The 19,329-nt window shown below is 41.7% G+C and overlaps 1 long non-coding RNA gene across 1 annotated transcript in view; it reads right to left on the bottom strand.

The window, feature by feature from the left end:
* Positions 1-882: 882 nt before the first annotated feature.
* The window catches only part of LOC109284118 (uncharacterized), a 31,383-nt gene continuing 12,936 nt past the window's right edge, over positions 883-19,329 (bottom strand). The window contains exon 3 of the long non-coding RNA XR_002091454.2: positions 883-1,357. This is a non-coding gene — a long non-coding RNA (uncharacterized LOC109284118). The remainder of the gene's footprint in view (positions 1,358-19,329) is intronic.

Below are 19,329 nucleotides of genomic sequence, written 5' to 3'. Positions count from 1 at the left end.
TGGTTCACACCTTATGATGTCCTCTGGCCTGATCATTTCTTTTGCCTCTTCTTCTCTTACCCAAGCTTTGGTCAAGCAAATGCAGTCAAATGCTATTTCATGTCACCATTAAGCAACTTAAGACCTACTCTCATTTATAGATGCCCCACAGGATTAACTGGCAGCTGAGCAGGGGTTTTGAGGATCAGTTTTGGAGGTAGGCACCCAAAATGAAAGTTTTCTGGATCTAGCCACACATCCTTAAATTCTAGTTCTGCAAACATAGGATCTCAGCCTGAAAAAGCACTGATAAGATAAGGTTTCATCAACTTCCTTAGGAGTGAGTGGTGGGTGCTCAGTAGTTCTCAGGAACAGGACCATATGAAGCGAGTATCATTACGTGACTGCAGAATTGGAGAAATGTGAACTACAATTATTTAATACAGTCAAACTCTAGTATCTGCACTTGAATGAGTAGTACTTTATTCATGGAGCAGTCATGTTCAAGCTACTCAAACAGAAAATACTACTTAGCCACAATGATGGTAACAGCATGTGGCAACTAGGTTTTCTAATACCTGGCATTTTTAAGCTGGACTGAAAAAGCTTTATTTCCTTTCACTCCAGAGTCCATTTGAAATAGGTCAGAGCACAGAGCTGTAATTGCAGAACAACTAGCTTGTTTTATAATTCAATGTCACTTGTGTTGCACAAAAATTATACCTGCAGGTCATTCCTCTGAATTTTGTTTGCTCTCCAATATATTTTGTATCCTGCCAATTCATCAACATGTTTGCATACTAATGCTATACTTAGATTGATATTTAACTATCCAAAGAATCATTGACTTGAAAAGATCTGCAAATGACTGTAATTCAGTGATAAAAGAGCATTTACTTTGGGTGGAAAATTGTACGCATTTATTTGCAAATCATAGGCTTTTCTTTTGTACACACGCACATACAATATTAGCTGTGTCATATACTGCCAGGTACAGATAGGTTAGGTAAGGTAAGTACACAAATGTTAGTCAAATCTCCACCAAGGGTTCCAGATATAAACAAACAATTATTTATAATATTAATTTACTTATTTTTCAGACCCAGTACCTACAGTTAGCTTTATTTATGTCTTCACCATTGCAGCAGCTCTTTGGAGAGTTTCAAAGAAATATGAAAGAAATAGATTTGATTACTTGGAAACACAGGCACAATGTCGAGCTCTTGATCACAAACCTCCATGTTTTATCTGAATTGTTCTGTAGCTAGGACTTCATCTTGCATATCTGCTGCTAGCTAGCTGATTTTTCCAACCATTTTTTTTAAACAAATGAGATGCTTGGCCTGCTTCATCTCACACTCCACACTGAGGGCAACACCTGGAAAAAAAAAAGAGAGTTGCTAAAATGCAAGAATAATGAGGAAGCAGTGAGCAGAAGACAATTACTGCTGCATACAGAAAAAAAGTTATAGTAAATAGCTTTGGAATAGATTCATAGGTTGAATGTTTTCTTTTCTTCCCACCACATTTATATTTAGATGCTTTTCTGTTTGAGATGACCTGGTGCTACCACCAGTTAAGGAAGCCCAACACTTCTTAGCATAAGAGGGGTTTGTTTTGTTTTTTTCATTTGCTTGGAGCTTTGTCAAACTTTAACAAATTTATAATATTGGATCTCTGTCCCCACTTGAATTTCTTGGGGATATTATTGGCAAAATTATTCTATCATTTCTGAGGAGGAGACTAGGGGCATATATATTGTTTTGCCCATTAAAAAAAGTTCCAATGACTTCTTCTTTGGAAAGCCCCATGCTTTGGGGGCATGAAATGGAAATCTGGCAGAGGTTGGCTGTTTTTGTGAGAGATGTCTCTTTTGCCATGAAAACTAACCTAAACGGGGCACCTTACAAACCTTTGAAAAATTGCTGTTTACATATGTTCAGTAAGGCTCTGTCATTTTTAGCAGCAAAATTCCCTGAAGTATTTGAGTGCAGTGAGTTTGCCCAAGCTGCGAAAGGCTGAGCAGGACTTTTAAACTCTCAGTCAAGTATGCTGCAAACTGTGCTGGGTCCAGGTTTGTGCCCAGGCATATGAACTAAAAGCATGAAATATTGTCTGTCCTGTGCTGTCAGTGACCCTCAGTGACAAAGGATAATGACATCAATCCCTATACAAGCTCCTACCGCCATTATTAATAGATGAAGTAAAGGAAGGTTTAGCTGCAATGAAGAAACAGAAGGCAGCTGATGGAGATGGTATCCTCCAAGAATTTCTCCATCATTAAGGAAAACAAAACTCTTCCCATCCACCAGGACCTCAACAATACCACTCACCATCACAAAGTCACACAAGCCCTTTTGAATGTAGGTACTTAACCCTCAACAATGCGATTTCAACCCTGACAAAGCTTGGAAAACTGAATGCAGTTCATAGGAAGTCACAAATAAACATCTTGTGATAGATCTAATGCATAAGGTACCTGGGCTTTGATCTCTTGCAACACTTAAGAGTAACTCTAAATGCATCTGTACAAACCATGGGAGATGCAGATATTTGATACACAAATGCAAAATTAAGAACTCTCCAGTGTGTGACTGTGGTCACCCAGAACGGACCATGAAACATAATGACTCAATGCCCAATCCACAAATATAAACGAGGTATCACAGCTTTATACTCTGTTGCTCCTGATCCAATTGTATGACTCAGCCACCTAAATATAAAATTACAGTTGCTCTTCTATATCTACCTCAATCATATGAAAGAAGTGACCCTCCTGAATGCCCAGGCAGCACTGAACAGGAATCTGCCTGATCTGAAAGCAAAAAGGGAGTCCCAAAGTTGTATTACTGCTATCATCCTCCCTTGAAGTTTCTGCCAGGGAGAGACAGCTCTGTATATTTATGGTAGGGGCTCTGTTGATGATAGCAGCTAATGGGATCATTGAAACCAATACTTTCCTTGGCTAGCAGTGTCCCTCCTTTGGCCTGTTAGGACTCTGGCATTACTACTAAGTCTGTGACAGTTTTATGTTTCCTGCAACCTGTTTCCTGCCCCCAACTGACTGTCCAGTTCTGGAATCCTGTGCCAAAAATCTATGCTAATTTAAACCAATCTAAGGAAGTCTGGCCAACTTTCATACATGTGTGTGCATGTATTCAGCATACTCAGTGACTAGCCCTCAATATATGGGCATCTCACAACTCAATACATACATCTGTATATACCACAAAATCATGCTCAAAAGCACAGCTTTAGATCCGGATCCAGATCCACATTTCTCCAAAGGAGTGGAATTCAGATCCAGATAGCAGTTCATCTTTAATGGAAAGAACTTAAGAGCTTTTTAACACTCTAAATGTAGCTTATTATAAAGCATGATGCTGACACAGGAATAGTAACACACCTAGTACAAACACCTAGAAAAATGAAGTTGAAAATTCTCATTAGCCACAAAATCTTGATCAAAGAAGTCTATTTGTGGTTACTAATAACCTTTTGTAATTGAAGGGTAATGGAAGTAAAAATTAACAGACTTGCTATCGGCTGTGAGAAAGCCTTATGACAGACAAAACTACTACCAGTTGATCACAACTTTCTTTCAGTAGTAATTTGCCTTGGAGTCAGATCAGAGACCTAGAAGGAAGAAATTATCCTGAGCTCTCACAATTCTCTGAAGCTATACTCCCCTACACTTCCCTGGCCAGCTACACCATTTTAAAGTAAATGTACCATTACACACAGGAAATTGCAATGAATGCCTATGTATTCCACTGCTTTCTCCCAGATGGACTTGTTCAATATTGGTTCAATCTGCTAGACATTGCTCTTTAGTCAAGGGGTTGAGGGCATGAGATAGAGGTCTCCATTTTCTTCATCCTAACAATATGAATTTGTATGATCAGTGCAGAATATGACAACAAGCAAGAAGCCATAGGAAGGCATGGATCGTACAGGCAATCCTCGACTTACAACATTTTGAGTTACAACGTTCCACACTTACAACATTTACAAATTGACACCATTTCAACTTTCTGACATCAGTTTCGACTTTATGATGCCATGCCACACCAAGCGAACAAGTTTGCTGCATCACCCATCTCCCTGGAGAACATCTGTCCAAACTTCCTTGCACACTTTCTTTAAGAAAGCAGCCAAGACTCCAGAAAAACCTGTAGCCAAGACTCCTGAGTAGACTCCAGACAAAAACCCTCCAAAAAGTCTAAACAAGAGCCCTTCAAAAAGTCCAGCAAAGTCACCTCAAAGAAATCAATATGATTTCAAATCAATGAGATTGCTATTTACAGTATAAATACATTAATGTAGCTATATTACTCATCTCTAATTAATTGAGTACAAAATGTTGGGTTTTGATGAAAATAAGGTATTGAGCCTAGGTTCAGGAACCAATCTCTCATTTATAACATTGTTTCCTTTGGGAAAATCGGTTCCAAGTTACAACATTTTGACTTAAGACACGGCTTTCAGGAACCATTTGGGAGGACTGCCTGTAATGGTTTTCTGAGATATTTTAACCACTAATGCTTAACAACAATATCAATGCTGAATGAAATTTAGAATTTGGGAACCCTGGGAATTCTGCTATTTCAGTATTTGTTTTGTCTTCAATCAGAATGAAAATTTAAAAGAGCATTTGACATTTTTGATTAAACAAAATTCAAGAAAATGTTGATTCAAGACTCTCAGAGTGGTCCACATGGACATTTTCAATCTAAACTGAATGTCTGATATCCCTGGATCTAAATACATCATTTTGTGTATTGCAGTTGGTAAGACTAAAGCAAAATATCTCATTGGATGTGTCTACCTGAGACACTTTACTGAGCAGTAGAGCAAATTACTGTATAGTAAGCATCACCGTCTATAAGTGTGGACCCTTACTTAGAAGTAATTTGCTCTACTCAGCAATTAATTTAAATGTAAGTAGCAAGTTACCTGCTGATTAATTACTATGCAATAAGGTACATGTGGACGGCTAAATTTGCTCCCAGTAAGCTGGGCAGCAGGGCGGCAGATTGCTGCCTGTTTCCAGAAGCTACCTGCTGCCAGGGCAGGCTCTGCCATCAGAGCCCAGACAGGGACAATGGCAGCAGGGAGTTCCTAGCCTTGCTCCGTGATTGAGATTGTAGAGTTGGGGCAGGGAGCTACCTGCACAGGGAGACTTCCCTGCCCATTCTGTAGCTGACTGGGACCTGCTCTAGACTGGGACAGTTCCTGGCCAGCCCTGGGCTACATGGGGAAGTCTGCACATGATGGGCTGCATATGAAGACTTCCTTGGGCAGCCCAAGACTGGCTGGGAACTGTCCTGGTCAGGGGCAGGTCCTAACCCCCCCCGGCTCTACACCTGTGTCTCAGTCAGGATCCCCTGCCACTGCCCCACAGCTCTTTCCAAGTCCCTTGCCCCAATTGGGGAGCCAAGGCTGGGAGCTCCCTGCTACCAGGGCAGGGGGACATTGTCCCTGCCCGGGCTCCACCATCAGAGCCCACCCTGGCAGCAGGCAGCTCCTGGGGGCAGGGAGCAATTTCCCAGCTTCTGCCAGGAGACAGCTGTCTCTTGGCCCCATGCTGCCTGCCAGCCCCCAGAGCTAGCAATCATGGGGGAGCCTACAGCTTCCCCTGGTTGCTGCAGGGGCTGGTGCAGAGCCGGAGAGGGCAGGAGCAGACTCCTGCCAGGAGCGGAAAATCTGCTCCCAAATGGACACTTGTGGAGATGCCTGCCCATAGACATACCCATTGGGAATCAGTCTACCATGGTCTCTGCTGCTCAGGAGCTTCTCTGCCCAGGGTAATATAATTGCTGGTTACAGCTCTGGTTGTGAGGTTATGTCTTTGTTCAGGTGTCCCACTAAGACACTTCTTCTATAGGCTATACCCTCTAGGCAGGCTATACCTGCCATCACATGGCTTCCAGATTGCCACAAATGACTCAGTGAAGAGAGACTGTACTACCATGATAACTCCCAGGAAGCATAACATTACTGCAAACCGATGTAACTTAAACATAAAACTGAAATTAAATGAACTGAAATGTTTTGATTCAATCAAAGAAGCACTGAAAATCCCACAGAAAATGCAGATGTTGCCGAAACTACATTTTCTGTTGGAAACCATTTCAATGGAAAATTCCCGTCCAGTCTTATGACATAGTGCCAAACCATAAACAATGTTCATTTGTGGTAGGTCTGGATGACACACAGGCAGCAGTGGAACAGGGTTGCCATATGCAGAGCACCTTTCCTCCTGCAATGCCTATGCCATTGGTCTTACCTAAAGCAACATTTACAGTGACTGGAACTACAGGTTGTCAGTTCTCTCTCACAGCAGGAAACAAGGCAGCTGTCCAACTTACAGGAAAAATGGGGGAAGGAGGGAGAGGAGGAGAAGAGGGATGTACTTCCTGGATGCTTTATTTTCCATAGTTCTGTTTTTTTATTTGGACAGCAGGAATAGAGCAAGTGCATGAAGCAGGAGTAACATGGAGTGATATAAAGAAAGGTCTGCCATAAGATCTTTCTTTAATCTATGCTTTTAGACAAAAGATTACATTATCATTTGAAAGACTTTGTGGAAGAACTAATAATGTTGCTTTTACTTTCCAAGGATCTTGCCTTGTATAAAAGACAGTTTTTTCAACTCCAGTTAAGGGATGCATGGTTCCAAATATTTATATGCTAAGGCTCCTTACTTAATACTAGCCAAGAAATGGATCCCTTGACCACATCCATTGTTCTTTTATGAATGTACAGTGGTTCTGGAGAAAAGCCGAGTTTGTGTTCATAGCACTTCAGTTAAAATTATACTGAAGCAGCATACTCTTAGACCTTTGTTGAAATAAACCAAGTTTATTCAATGGGCCTCCCCATTATAAATAACATACACTAAAGAGAAAAGCAGAACAAATGCATTTCCTTTGTCTTAAACACCAACACTGGTGTTGAGCAGAAAGAAGAAAACGCTATATTGATAGCAAAATGAACAACAGAATAGATTAAATGAATCAAGCTGGTAAGTACACTTTTCTTGAAAGATCTGCTAAGTATTCAACACTCTAACAACCCAGCAGTGCTCCAGGTCACGCCTGAAAGGAATTTATAGAGCTTTGTGTGGGGATGCTTCTTCCAACAGCAATCTGCCCAGCACTTCTCAGCCTAGCTAGCTTCTGAAAGGCCTTCATAAGCAATAAACTCTATGTCCTTGTATATCCTAGGGAAAAAATGTGAAATTCCTCACCACAGCTCACATTCATTCTGTTTTACCTCTGATAGCAACCCTAAGAACGTTAAACATTTTATCTGGGAGCTCAGTTCTCTTTTAAAGTCAACGAAAGTTAGGTAACTAAGGCAGACCATAACCAGTTGAGCACCGTGAGGAGATTTAGGTGGAATTTAGGTATGTTCAAAACTCTGAGTTTGCAAACTGTGAGCTTTCAAACCACCTAATCCTAAAGGTGCCTAAACTTTGTAGATACCTCAGTATTCAAAATTAAATTCTCCAAGCACCTAACATTCTGTTCCTAGGCATAGCCACAAACACATCCACCTTGACAGGACTGAGCAGGTTGTCACCAATGTCATGACTTAAGCCCAGTTGGAATCCAAAAACTCAGCATTCTTTTACAAAATTTTACATTCTTTTACATTCCTTCAGGGGCATGGTCCAGTACACATGTTCAGAAATGCACATCACATACCTACAATATCGGGTTCCATGCAAACTGCAATGACAGTGCCCGCTTGCTTTGAAAATCATATAGCCAGAGTAGGAGGTGCTGCCTCTTCTCTTTGTACTGTAGCTGAGATGGCTACAGGGTGTGGAAAAACTGGGTGAAATTCCCTACTCTGGCTGAGGCAATTTAAATTAACACATCCTCTTTCCTAGATACTGTCCTGACCACCAAGCAACAGGCTAATTTTGGGGAGTAGAGGAGAGTTTCATTCGTTGCAGCTTTTGAAGCCACCCCTCGTACCAAGAAGTTGCATTAGGTCAGAGAGAGGATCAATGGAGAACATGAGTCTCTAAATTAAGGCTTTGACTACTTTTCTGGACGGTCGAAAATATGGATTAAATCCCTTCAAATGCAGGAAATAATTTAATGTGTGTCTCCTACATCCTGGGGAAGTGCCCTAGTCACTGAGCTTTTGTGTAAGATCAGGACACTGCTAACAGGCATCTTTTGAAGAAGAGGAGTGATCATTTTTTTAAAGAAAGGGCTTCAGCACCTACTTCCAGGAAATAGTTCAGGCTGTGAATTCCACTATGAGGAGTCACTATGCATCAGAGAGGAACAAGATTTGATTAAACCCCATCCTCTGCATTTTCTAGTGGCTAGCTTAGAAAATGAAGCATGCCGGTTTTGTGGATCCTTTTCTGAGAGACCTAACTCTTTTTTGGGCAGCATAGGAAACCTACACTAACACAGGACTCTCTGTTTCTCTTTAGCAGTGGTTCTCAACCTTTTTAGGTTTGAAACCACCTTTGTTTCAAGGAACCTCTTGGAAAATACAAAATCCTATCCTTCACTTGTTTTTTGACTACAGAAAAATAATAAAGCAATTCTTCTGCAACAAAGAACTCAGAAAGGCCACCTCAGGTCACAATTTTTTTGACACTGTGGATTCCTGTTTGATATCTTTGGGTTTATCTTGTGAATCAAGTTTGCATACCTAACAGTGCTAATATTGCACGGCACCCGGCAGCACCCTTGAAAGATTCTCAAGGCATCCCAGGATGTTATGGCATCAGTGCTCTATGATGGCCAGGCACATAATCTTTACATGCCAAAAGTATTACAATGCTGAACCTGATGGCTCCAGCTCCCATCTTGTTAGTCAGTTGCTAGTCAGTTCCTCTGTTATTTGCTAGAGCACAGAGTAAATTAAATTAGTATGGGTAACACATAATGCCCTTCTCCATTGTGGATCCAAAGCTACTGATGACAGGGGAGCAATGATAGCACTGATATTATGTGGTAGCAATGGTAGGAAAGTTTGACGAGATGTTGTAGGCCTATAGGCCAAATCATGCTTTTACTTGCACTGCTGTGAATTCTGCCACTCAATTTAATTAACCTGATTTGAAGCAGTACAATTCGAAACAGGCATTGAGGCAAGTGGAAATTACAGATTCATTCATTGCCCATGAGATCAAATATTTTTAGTGTTTACCTAGCATTCCTGGTAAATCAGGTTGTTATTGCCTCATGCAAAAACACTCAAGGCCATATTCCCATGCGCACAACTCCTGTGCTGCAAGGAAGCTTTAAAATGGAAATAAATTACTCTGGACCTACTTTCAAGTCCTTTCCCAATGTCACAGGAGACTAAAGGGCTTTAACCTAAGGCAGGCACTTTGCGAGGTTTAATTGTACTACCTGAGATGTAAGCATGCGGATTCTTTTTATTTATTCATTCATTTATTTCTTATTATTTTTCTCCTTCCCAACAAAGATTGTCTTAAACCTTATAGGCCATATTCTTTAAGGAAAAGAAATGAAGAATTATCCAAGTATCAGTAATGTATGAGAGTATCTCTGTCTTTGAAAGCATTATTTGGATTGACAGCCAGGAATTCTGTTTACATGAACAGAGTTAAAAGTCATAACTATGTTTGGGGTCAAGAAGGAATTCTTCCCCACTGTGTAGAGAATTGAACCTTGTCCCCCCGACCCCCCTAATTTATTCTGGAACATTGAATAGGAGTTGTCCATTAGGATGAAGCAAGTATGGTCTCCCCAAATTTCCTGCAGCTGTTCCCCACAGAAATGACAGGACAATGACAGGACATTGCCTTCTTGATGGCAGAGAACAAAGGCTAGGCATATTCTCCTAGTGGGCCACTGCAGAAATAGAACTTACTGGCTCCAATGGCATTTTCCATCCAAACAAAATGGACATTTTTATCATTGTTGAACTGTGAGCCAAAGAAAGGCTTTCCTACACCTACAGATAACACTTACCTGGAGCAGGTCTCCACAAGAATATATTCCCCAGTTCTCTAATTCCCAATCTAAGGTCAAAAAAGGGCTAGGCCACATACAGTTAAGCTATATTGCTCAGTTACAGTGCAGTCTGTTTGATCTTTGCTGTCTGGGTAGAGCACTGTTTCAGGGTTGCTTGGCAGCTCTGTTTTCTTTCCTTTAGAAACTGAGATGGATTCATTTAGAATCATCGGCCACTGAGAAGGAAGATCAGGTGTGGTAGAAATGGCAGGTGGCTGGAGCTGACTTGACAGCAATTAAATGTACAAATCTTTGATTAGGCTTCTGGGAATGGAGCCATTAGCCATACTGAATGGACCAGCTTGCTTTCCACTGCCTCATTAGCTGTAATACTGATGTTACTTTAAAAAGCCTGGAAAAAAACCCTCCCACACAGAATTAGGAAAGTTGAGTTTCAGGGGAAAAATAAGCTAGTGTAAGCATTTTCTAGCTGAACAAACAGATCTTGATTTTTCTGCATGGTCATTGACACAAGTGCTCATGTTTGCTGAACTGTGAGATAGCCCTAATGCCTAATATTCTGAGCAACACATTCACAGGGATCAACAAGTTTCTTTTGGCCACTGAAACTAGTCAGACCTCACAGAGCAGCTTGATACAGTGTCCCATTTCCAAATTGTGGTGCCTTTAAAAACATATTACTACTAGTGGAGGCTGTTGCTCAGTCCGATACATAGAGGGTGCATCTACACATGCCCCTGACTGCACAGTTGGTACTGCGCATTCATTTAGTACTTGCTAAAGTACTAAATTTAGCAAGTACTAAATGACTATGCAGCACCCACTGGTACTGTGCAGTCCCGGCAGCACACGGGTCGTTTTCGACCCTACTGCACAGGAGCTCATTGCTACTGAGCAATAGCGGTGGCATCATGATTAGTGCCCACTGACACTACATCACCATAGTGACAAGCTACGTTGCTGTAGCTTATTGCTACAGCAACATAGTGTCTCATGTAGATACATCCAGAGTTACTGAAGTTAAAGGCAACTTTGCTATAAATCCATTGTCTTCACTAGTGGGTTTAAGCCCAGGGAGAATTTTGTTCATGACTTATCTAGCCTTTGTGTAAAGGTTCCCCAGTTAAAAGAATGTAGAAATAACTTTGTTCTGTGGTGAATTAGAGCTCCCTCTTCTCTGAGTCCTTCCTCAAATTCTATCTTTGTTAATTAAAAGCAACCACTTGCTTGTAAATAGTTGAAGTAGTTTGCCTACCTTCTCCCATTTTAATTTCAGGCCCACCATGGAATCTGAATAAACCAAAGGTCTTCCACCCTTCAGTCAGCTGTCCTCAAGCTGGGTGAAAGGGTCAAGTTCAGCACACAACTGCTTAAACGCTCCTTATTCATTTAGGTGGCTTCATAATCTTCAAACACCAGAAATGACATCAGGATAGCGAGCAATAGGCAACACAAGTGAGGCAGAAAGATGGAGAAGTCCTGACTGCATTGTAGAATATGGTAACACTTTCATTGACTTTTTAACTTTGGCAGGACCTTGATTTTACTTTATTAAGTCTGAAGAAGACATTTTAGGGTTATGTGTCTAGAGAAGAGAAGACTGAGAGGGGGATTTGATAACAAAATGCAAATACCTGAAGGGTGATTACAGATAGGATGGACTTTTCTCTATGACAATAAGGGACAGGACTAGGAATAATGGCCTCAGACTGCAGGAGAAGAAATTTAGGTTGGAGCTTAAGAGGAACTTTCTGACTATGAGGGTGGTTAAGCATTGGAGCAGGCTACCTAGAGAAGTTGTGGAATCTCCATCCCTGGAAATTTCCAAGAGCAGGTTGGACAGACACTTGACTGAGATGGTTTAGTCAGGGGTGAGCCTCTCTTGAACAGGGAGATGGACTAGAAGACTTACATGCCTACTTGCCTATGGTACTATGATCCCCTAATACTATCTGTAAAAAGCAAAAAGCATAGCAGTGGGATTGTTTTCCTACCAGAATCTCTTAGATTTAAGGCAGGGCTGTCCAACTGGCAGCTTGTGGACAGTAGTCATATTACAGCCCACAGAGCTTGTCAGCATGGCTGTCAGATCCACTTTACTGGCACACCTCAGGAACCTGGGGGTGAACTTCCCCCAATCTCCTTGCCTGCCACTGAATTCAGGATATTTGGTTGCCATGGGTAATTAAAACCAGTGGTAGGGAAAAAGAGAGGTCAGCGACAGTGGTGTTTGCCCCCTGGCTTTCAGAGCCTCACCAACTCAATGGCTCCAAAGCTATGCTGTCCAGCTGCCATGCTGCCACTGGAGCTAAGTCATCCAGCCCACAAGAAGCCCTGTGGCTTTGTCTGGCTCTCAGGGTCAAGCGAGTTTGACATCCGTGTTCTAAGGGAAGCAGGGAAATTCCCTTTCAATTTAAAGTGTAGCAGAAGCAACAGAAAATACAGGGCCAAGTAGAAAACAGTAACTTGGGATAACATTTGTGAACCTGTTTAAGGTCCAGACTTGCAAATATACCACAATTCAATATAAATGCTTTTGTATATCCCATGAAGCACCTAAGTCACTTCAGTGCCTAACTCCTCTTTACTTTTAATGAGTTACTAACAGCCTTATGCACATCTTTAAATTCAAATAGGTACCCCACCCAGATTTAGAGGTGCTCTATTACCTTTGTAAATCTGGTCCTAAATGATTTAGGAGATTAAATTCTATTTTAAAAATGGAATCAAGTACTTAGAAATACAGCTCTAGAAGATATTTCTAACTTTCTGCTAAATCATTTAGAAGCCTTTTACTCTATATAACTTAATGTATCTTCTCCATTTCTAATTTTTATGATTCTATAAAAGATGAAGCAGAAGCAATATATTATTTCCAATCACCCTCCTTATTCCCCCCATTCCTAATGCACTGTTAACCCTTTGGTGAGCAGAACAACAAAAAAAAGCAAATGTGAAAATAGGAGCAACAGCAACACTTTACAGAGTTGTACTACATACATTGCATTGTTTCATCGTTAATGCAGGTGTAGAATCTGGAGAGAAGGCAGAAAGAGAGTGTTTTTTCACCCCACGTACTGACACTGCCTTGCTTTTAGATGCCCTGGCATATAAATGCCCCTACAATACATGTTCTAGTTTTTAATTCTGTGTATGATTTTCTTATTGTAAGTGTGGCGGACTTACCAATAACAGCCTGGCACATCCAGGCTCAGAGAACCTTCATTGTGATCAGTGGAACACATCCACCAATCAAGTAGCTGCTGGGAGTGGCTTGCCCCACCCCAACCCGGTTGAAGCCTGTACTTTGCTTCAACCTGATTGGTCTGTTTGCAATCCAGGGGTGGAGCCTCCGAAAGGTATAAAATAAGCAGCATGCCCTGCACACGGTGGGTACATCGAGGGACAAAGAAGAGGACGGACAAAGAAGATGGTGTGAGCTGGCCAGCAGGGCGAATCCATTGCCCTAAAGGGCCCCAAATCCTCCCTTGCAAATGGGAGTGGTGAGCAGTCACATCCCCAGCCCTGCCCTGGGAGTGGTGAACAGTGCACAGCTCGGTGCATGGAGCCAGACCCTAGGAGCTGCATGAGGCAGCTGGGTCCTGCCACCCCTGGTGTGTGGCCAGGAGCATGGTGCACAGGCTGGTGCACAGAGCAGGACCCTGGGAGCCACTCAAGGACCCAGGTCTGCCACCCCTGGCTCAGAGCCAGGCAGTTGATGCTGACATTGTGGTATGGAGCAGTCCAGTAGGCATCAAGACCTTGGGAGCCACTTGTGGCAGCTCAGGTCTGGGTCCCCTGACACAGAGCCAACAATTTGGTGCAGACAATGCTGCACAGAGGGTCCGGGAGTGGACCAAGCCTCAGTGTTGCACACAGTGACCTGGGTCTCCAACCCTTACCAGAAGGCAAAGCCGCTGGGAGCACGTGACAGTGCTCGGGGCTCCAAGTGGACAAGCGGCCCAGAAGGAATCAAAAACCCAAGAGGCTGCTGCAAGCAAGGAGCAACACACATGATGGGCCAAGGACCACTTGCTGTGGACCCCAGAGTCGTGAGTTGCTGAGGAAAAGGATTCCCACTGGGGAGGGGAAATTCCTTCTGGCTAGTAAGGGACTCCTGGAGGGGAGATCCCAGGGGAAAAGGGCCCCTCTGAGTTTATAGGCTTTGTTCGTGCTTTGTGAAAGGCACAAGGGCATTAGGATTTCCCCTTGCACTAGTCACTGGAGTGCAGCCAAGGCCTGAGGAACAACCTGGGCTTTGGGGACTTTTGAAGAGTCAAGTTTATTTTTGATATTTATGCACCTTATATTTTGTGAGAGAGGTTCTCCTATTTTGTAACACTGTGACTTATATTTTGTCTATTTTTATAATTGTATATTAGTAGTTTAATAAAGTGTAGAGTATATGACTCAGAGCCAGGACTCTGCTGGGATCAATTCCTTGATGCTTACCTGTACTTACCTGAAACCCCGGTGGTGGTAACCCATTGCAGATAATAAGGTTTATAGTTATATATCTGAATATATACTTATATAATATATATCTGTACATATGTTTATATTTATGTTAATCTTTTACCCACTTATGTAAATAATAATAAATTTGTATATAGTTAAGTTCCAGATTATCCTGGCCTGGTTCCTTTGGGACAGAGGGAAACTGTGAGAAGCCTGCAGTTTCATCCACAGCACACTTGCCAGCTAACAATCCCCTTCAACTGGAGAAAAGAGTGCATACCCATGTACACCAGGGCTACATAAGCAGAGTCTGGGAGAATGAATAGGACTGCACTGGTCTTGCTATTGGCAGCTGGTAAAGAAAACCAGCTTCATGGCTGTGGTCAGCTCTGTCAGTCATTCTCAAACTATGGTGTTTGGAGTGTTTGCTGGCAACTGGGGGAATGAAATATTTTGATGAAACAAATGATAGTAGAGCTGGAGCCCTGGGAGGTGAAGTGGAGCCATGCAAATAAAAGATCAACAGACAGAGCTGGATCACCCAGCAGCAGTGTTAAACTGGTAATGGCACAGTGTGCTGCTCTCCAGGTTTTAAGGTTAACACTGTCCCAGGAATAGGATGGTCCCACTCTCAGAGATGGACCCAGCTGCCAATTTGCTAGATGGTGATTTGGAGGTGTTTAATTAAACACGCACAGGATGGAAAAGAACAGGGGGCAATCCTACATGCTACATTTCCTATTTTAAAACTTTGTTTTTACAACTATTGGCCTTGCTTGCCCCAGCAGTTCTGGCCTCTACAGTGAACTGTGTTGTTTCATTTCTGTCAGCAGTTGGTCTCTTCTCTTTGCCCCTGCAGGAAGGCTTTTGTTTCATGTCTTTCCTCCCCTGCTGCATGCTGTGCTGGTCAGGCAATTTGCCACGTGCTCACAAGCCTTCTTTCCGCCTCTCTCCACCGAGCCAGCCTCTGGTCTTGCTCCCCATGCAAACATTCATTAGATGCTTCAATCACAGAAGCGATGGCCCGCTCCCGTGTTTGATCACAGTGTGTTGTGTGATAAGAGGGTGGACGCCTGGATTATGGCCAGTCCAAGCATTATGGCTTGCTCTCTTGCACTGTTTACATTTGTGACATTTTCTCCTTTTGATTCTCGTGTATGCAGTGTTGATATAGGAGGGTGGCCATCTGGATTCCTGCCTCCTTTCTCACTGTGGCTTAATCTCAAATCTCTTTGCTGTTCCTAGGCTTGCTTTTAAAAAATGTTTGCCCATAAGGTAGGGCTCTAAACTGCCATGGGGAACAAAGGGTTTGTATCTGGGCCACAGAAGGGGCCAGGTCAGATATGGCAGTGGCAGCAGCTGGGCCAGCAGCAGTGGCAGCTACCATTCTTGTGTCCCCTCTAGGTGGGCACCTGGGGCTGGTGCCTTGGTCATCCACTACTCCTAATCCTGCTGATGGGGGACACGCAGATTCAGTTTCTCATCCCTATTTATTTCTCCACAGGTTATTTGGAGAGTACCTTGGATACAACTTACATCTGTAGAATATCTGATGCTTTCTGGTACTCACCAGGAGCACTTTCCAACTATTAAGTAGTGGCAGCAACAGAAGGAGAGATGCTGAAATAGAGACCAAAAATTTTAAAAGGTTTATTTTCATTAGGATGGGTGTTTCCTTTTCAGCATTCAAGATTTAGAAAGGCAACTGGAGGCTTGAACTGATGTTTCTATTATCTATACTATCACTTACAGCTCATAGTGTATCTACAAAAGAAGGTTCTTCTGTAATATAAAATAAAAATTTTTACCACCCGACTTCCTAAACTGAGGTGTTGGCTAACTTGTTAAGTCATTAAAGAGAGAGCTGCACCTACATGGGAATCAAAGAGTGGGGAAAGTTTTCGTAAGTGATACCATTTTGGCAAAAAAATGTAATTCCCCCAAAATTGAAATATTTTCAAGCAGCTGCACCTAGTATCTCTAGTTTTCAGCTAAGGGTGTCTATGGTGCTTGTCACCATGCTATGAGACCTCTTTGAAAACATTAGACCAATTGTGCACATAACTTCATTTGCAGAAGTACTCCCATTGTAGTTTAAGACTAGTAATATGAATAAGAGAATTCAGAATTGGACCCTAACAAGTTATGCCTGATGATACCTTGGTGGGAAAAGGTTGTGCTATGTTCTCCAGTTCACAGATAAGAAAACCTGAGCACACAGAGGTAAGGAACTTGCTAAAATTAACATAGAGAGTCTGTGGCAAGGCTAATCTTAGAATATGGACCGTCTAACTCTCCATCCTGTGTCATAACCTCAAAACCACCCTTCCTTCCAGAAAGACAAGACTTAGCTGCCTTCTCCATGCACATGCCAAAACACCTAACTGAGAACAAGATAAGGCACTGTATTTCTATATGTGGTTGAACACTGCTGTTACCCTTCCTCAGTCTCTGCTATAGTGAACAACAACAGTACACTGCCTTTAATCCCTGCTTCCACTTTAGTGTTTTTCATCACTTCACAAATCTTGGGGACTCCTCAAATAGTCCATCATACTTTGGCTCACTCCTCATGTGGCAGAACAGCACTCATTCCACTGTGTCTGCAGTCCTCCTCAGCCCTAAAGGAGAATTGTGCAGTAACTGAGCAGTAACATAGTGAATCATAGTAGCAGTAGGCCCTTGTTTACTAACATTTTACTGAATAAATCATTCTTTAATGCAGTAATTTGTAGACATTTTCAAAGTCTGGCTTCCAATTGATACAAGCTTAACACAGTGTCTACTGGCTTGGCTGGCAGGAAGCTTCCTTTTGACTCATGTGAGAAGGCGGCTACCTATGGACCATGAAGATCTTAGTTCAAGTTTCAGCTATGATCATGCGTAGGATGCACATTCAACAACTTCAATTACAAGATGAGTAAATCCAATAGTTTCCTTAGTTTTTTTCTGTATGGCTACAAGTTTTGGAGAAGCAATATAAATGAAAAGGGGTTTATTAAGGAATTAATATTCCCGCCTTTCAGTCATAAATGGATTATTTAGAATTAAAACAAGATAAATTCAAGCATGCATTACATAAACCTAGAAGTAAGAAAGCATGAATTACTATTATAGAGTGCTACCTAGCAATCAACATAAGAATATCAGCAACCTACCATTGTGTCAGAAGACTACAGTGTAATTGATTTAATTATGGTGCTGTTGGCTGAATCCACTTGAGAAACATGACATTATATGAGCCCCATAGGGCGCCGATTAATGCCAAATATTTATTCAACTGGAGCCATGAATTAGAGCTCATTTGCAGTATGCAATACCACACCCAGAGTCTACACCCAGGTTTGCTTGTTTTTTTATCCTCTAGATAGCCAGAAGATGCCACCACATTTCCCTGTTTGATGATACAGTTAACCACAAGTTTGATTGTCGAATAGACTCTGCCACTGTTTTTAGATGACCTGTTTTTTAAGCTTAGATCAATGCCTTATGAACCTAGCACACATTTTAGACTACACACTGCATAAAAACACATTCCTTTTGAAAAGGAAAGCTCTACAAACTAAATTTTATTACAGTAGTGTGTACCAGGACAACTGACATGGGACCAGAGAATGTTAGCATACATGCAAGTGCATGTGCACGCGCACACACATCTGTATTCTAAGGCCACATCTATATGGACTGCTGACTGCAATCATTACTGTGCAACCATTTAGTACTTGTATGCACAAGCACTAAATGACTGTACAGTACCTGGAGTTGCTGCACAGTAGCATCACCAAACCATTTTTAGGTGATACTGACTGCATAGTTGCTCATTACTACTGTGCAGTAGCATCGCATCGCTCCTCGTGCCATGTGAAGCTACTGCACAGTTGTCTCAAGTAGATGTGGCCTAAATGCACCAAACACACTATTCAAAATCCAAACACACCTGCTTAATACATTAACAAAATATGCTCAGTTTATAGTTAGCGATGAGAGGAACCTCAAGCAGTTTTCCAAATTTGGTTTGGTGATGCATCCAAGAGTTATTTGTATTACATTAGTAGCCAAACACAAGATGCTAGCAACTGTGTCAGTCTATAGGCAGCTACCATACCTTCCCTAAAACTTCTTCTAAAAAGAGGAATAAATCAATTGATGTCAGCACCCACTTATTAGCAGGGATTCTGGTTTTCTCCGATTTAAAAAAATCCCCAATTTTCAGTTAAAAAAAAGTAACTCCGAGTCCACTTTTTCTGTGATTTAAATGGATGGATGGATAGATGGATGTTCCATTTTATTCACTGAAAAATGCAGACTTGTGGTTACTTTTTTTAACCAAAAATTGGGGATTTTTTAAATCAGAGAAAACCAGGATCCCTGCTTATTAGTAACTAATATAATAAAGCCCTTGCCTCCAGATGCTACCATAATACAAAATGTTAAATAGTACCAAGTGTTAGTTCTTAAATCAGTCATCTACAAACCATAAATACTTTGAAAATTTGATCTCAATTAAGCCTTACCTCTTCCTCCACCCATATCAATGACTGACTTCTATTCTCCCTATACTATCCTGTGGAAAACCTTCCTCCCTAAGCAAAGGTTTTCCCTAGACCTGGCCTACTCACCCAAAGAGCTCTATGAATAAATGTTTTTCAGTTCGGCCAGCAAACAAAAAATATAATAAAAAATCTCTGTTTTGTGTTGGCTGCAATTGAAATTTTGACTTGCTCAGGAAAGGAACAAAACCAAAAAAAGTTTCACTTTGGGTCAACCAAAATATTTTGTTTGAATTTAAAAACAAAAGAATTGCACATCCATGCTTAGCCCTTTAACCCTTGCTTATTTATCAAATGTAAGCAAGTTTCAAAACAAAGTTGTCTTTTCAAAAGTCAAAATGATTTTATGAGACTTTGCTGAC

This window comes from Alligator mississippiensis, chromosome 1 (genome assembly GCF_030867095.1).
Source record: "Alligator mississippiensis isolate rAllMis1 chromosome 1, rAllMis1, whole genome shotgun sequence".
Taxonomy (NCBI): domain Eukaryota; kingdom Metazoa; phylum Chordata; order Crocodylia; family Alligatoridae; genus Alligator; species Alligator mississippiensis.
The sequence above is the reverse complement of the archived record's forward strand: the minus strand, read 5'-3'. Positions and strand labels throughout refer to the sequence as shown.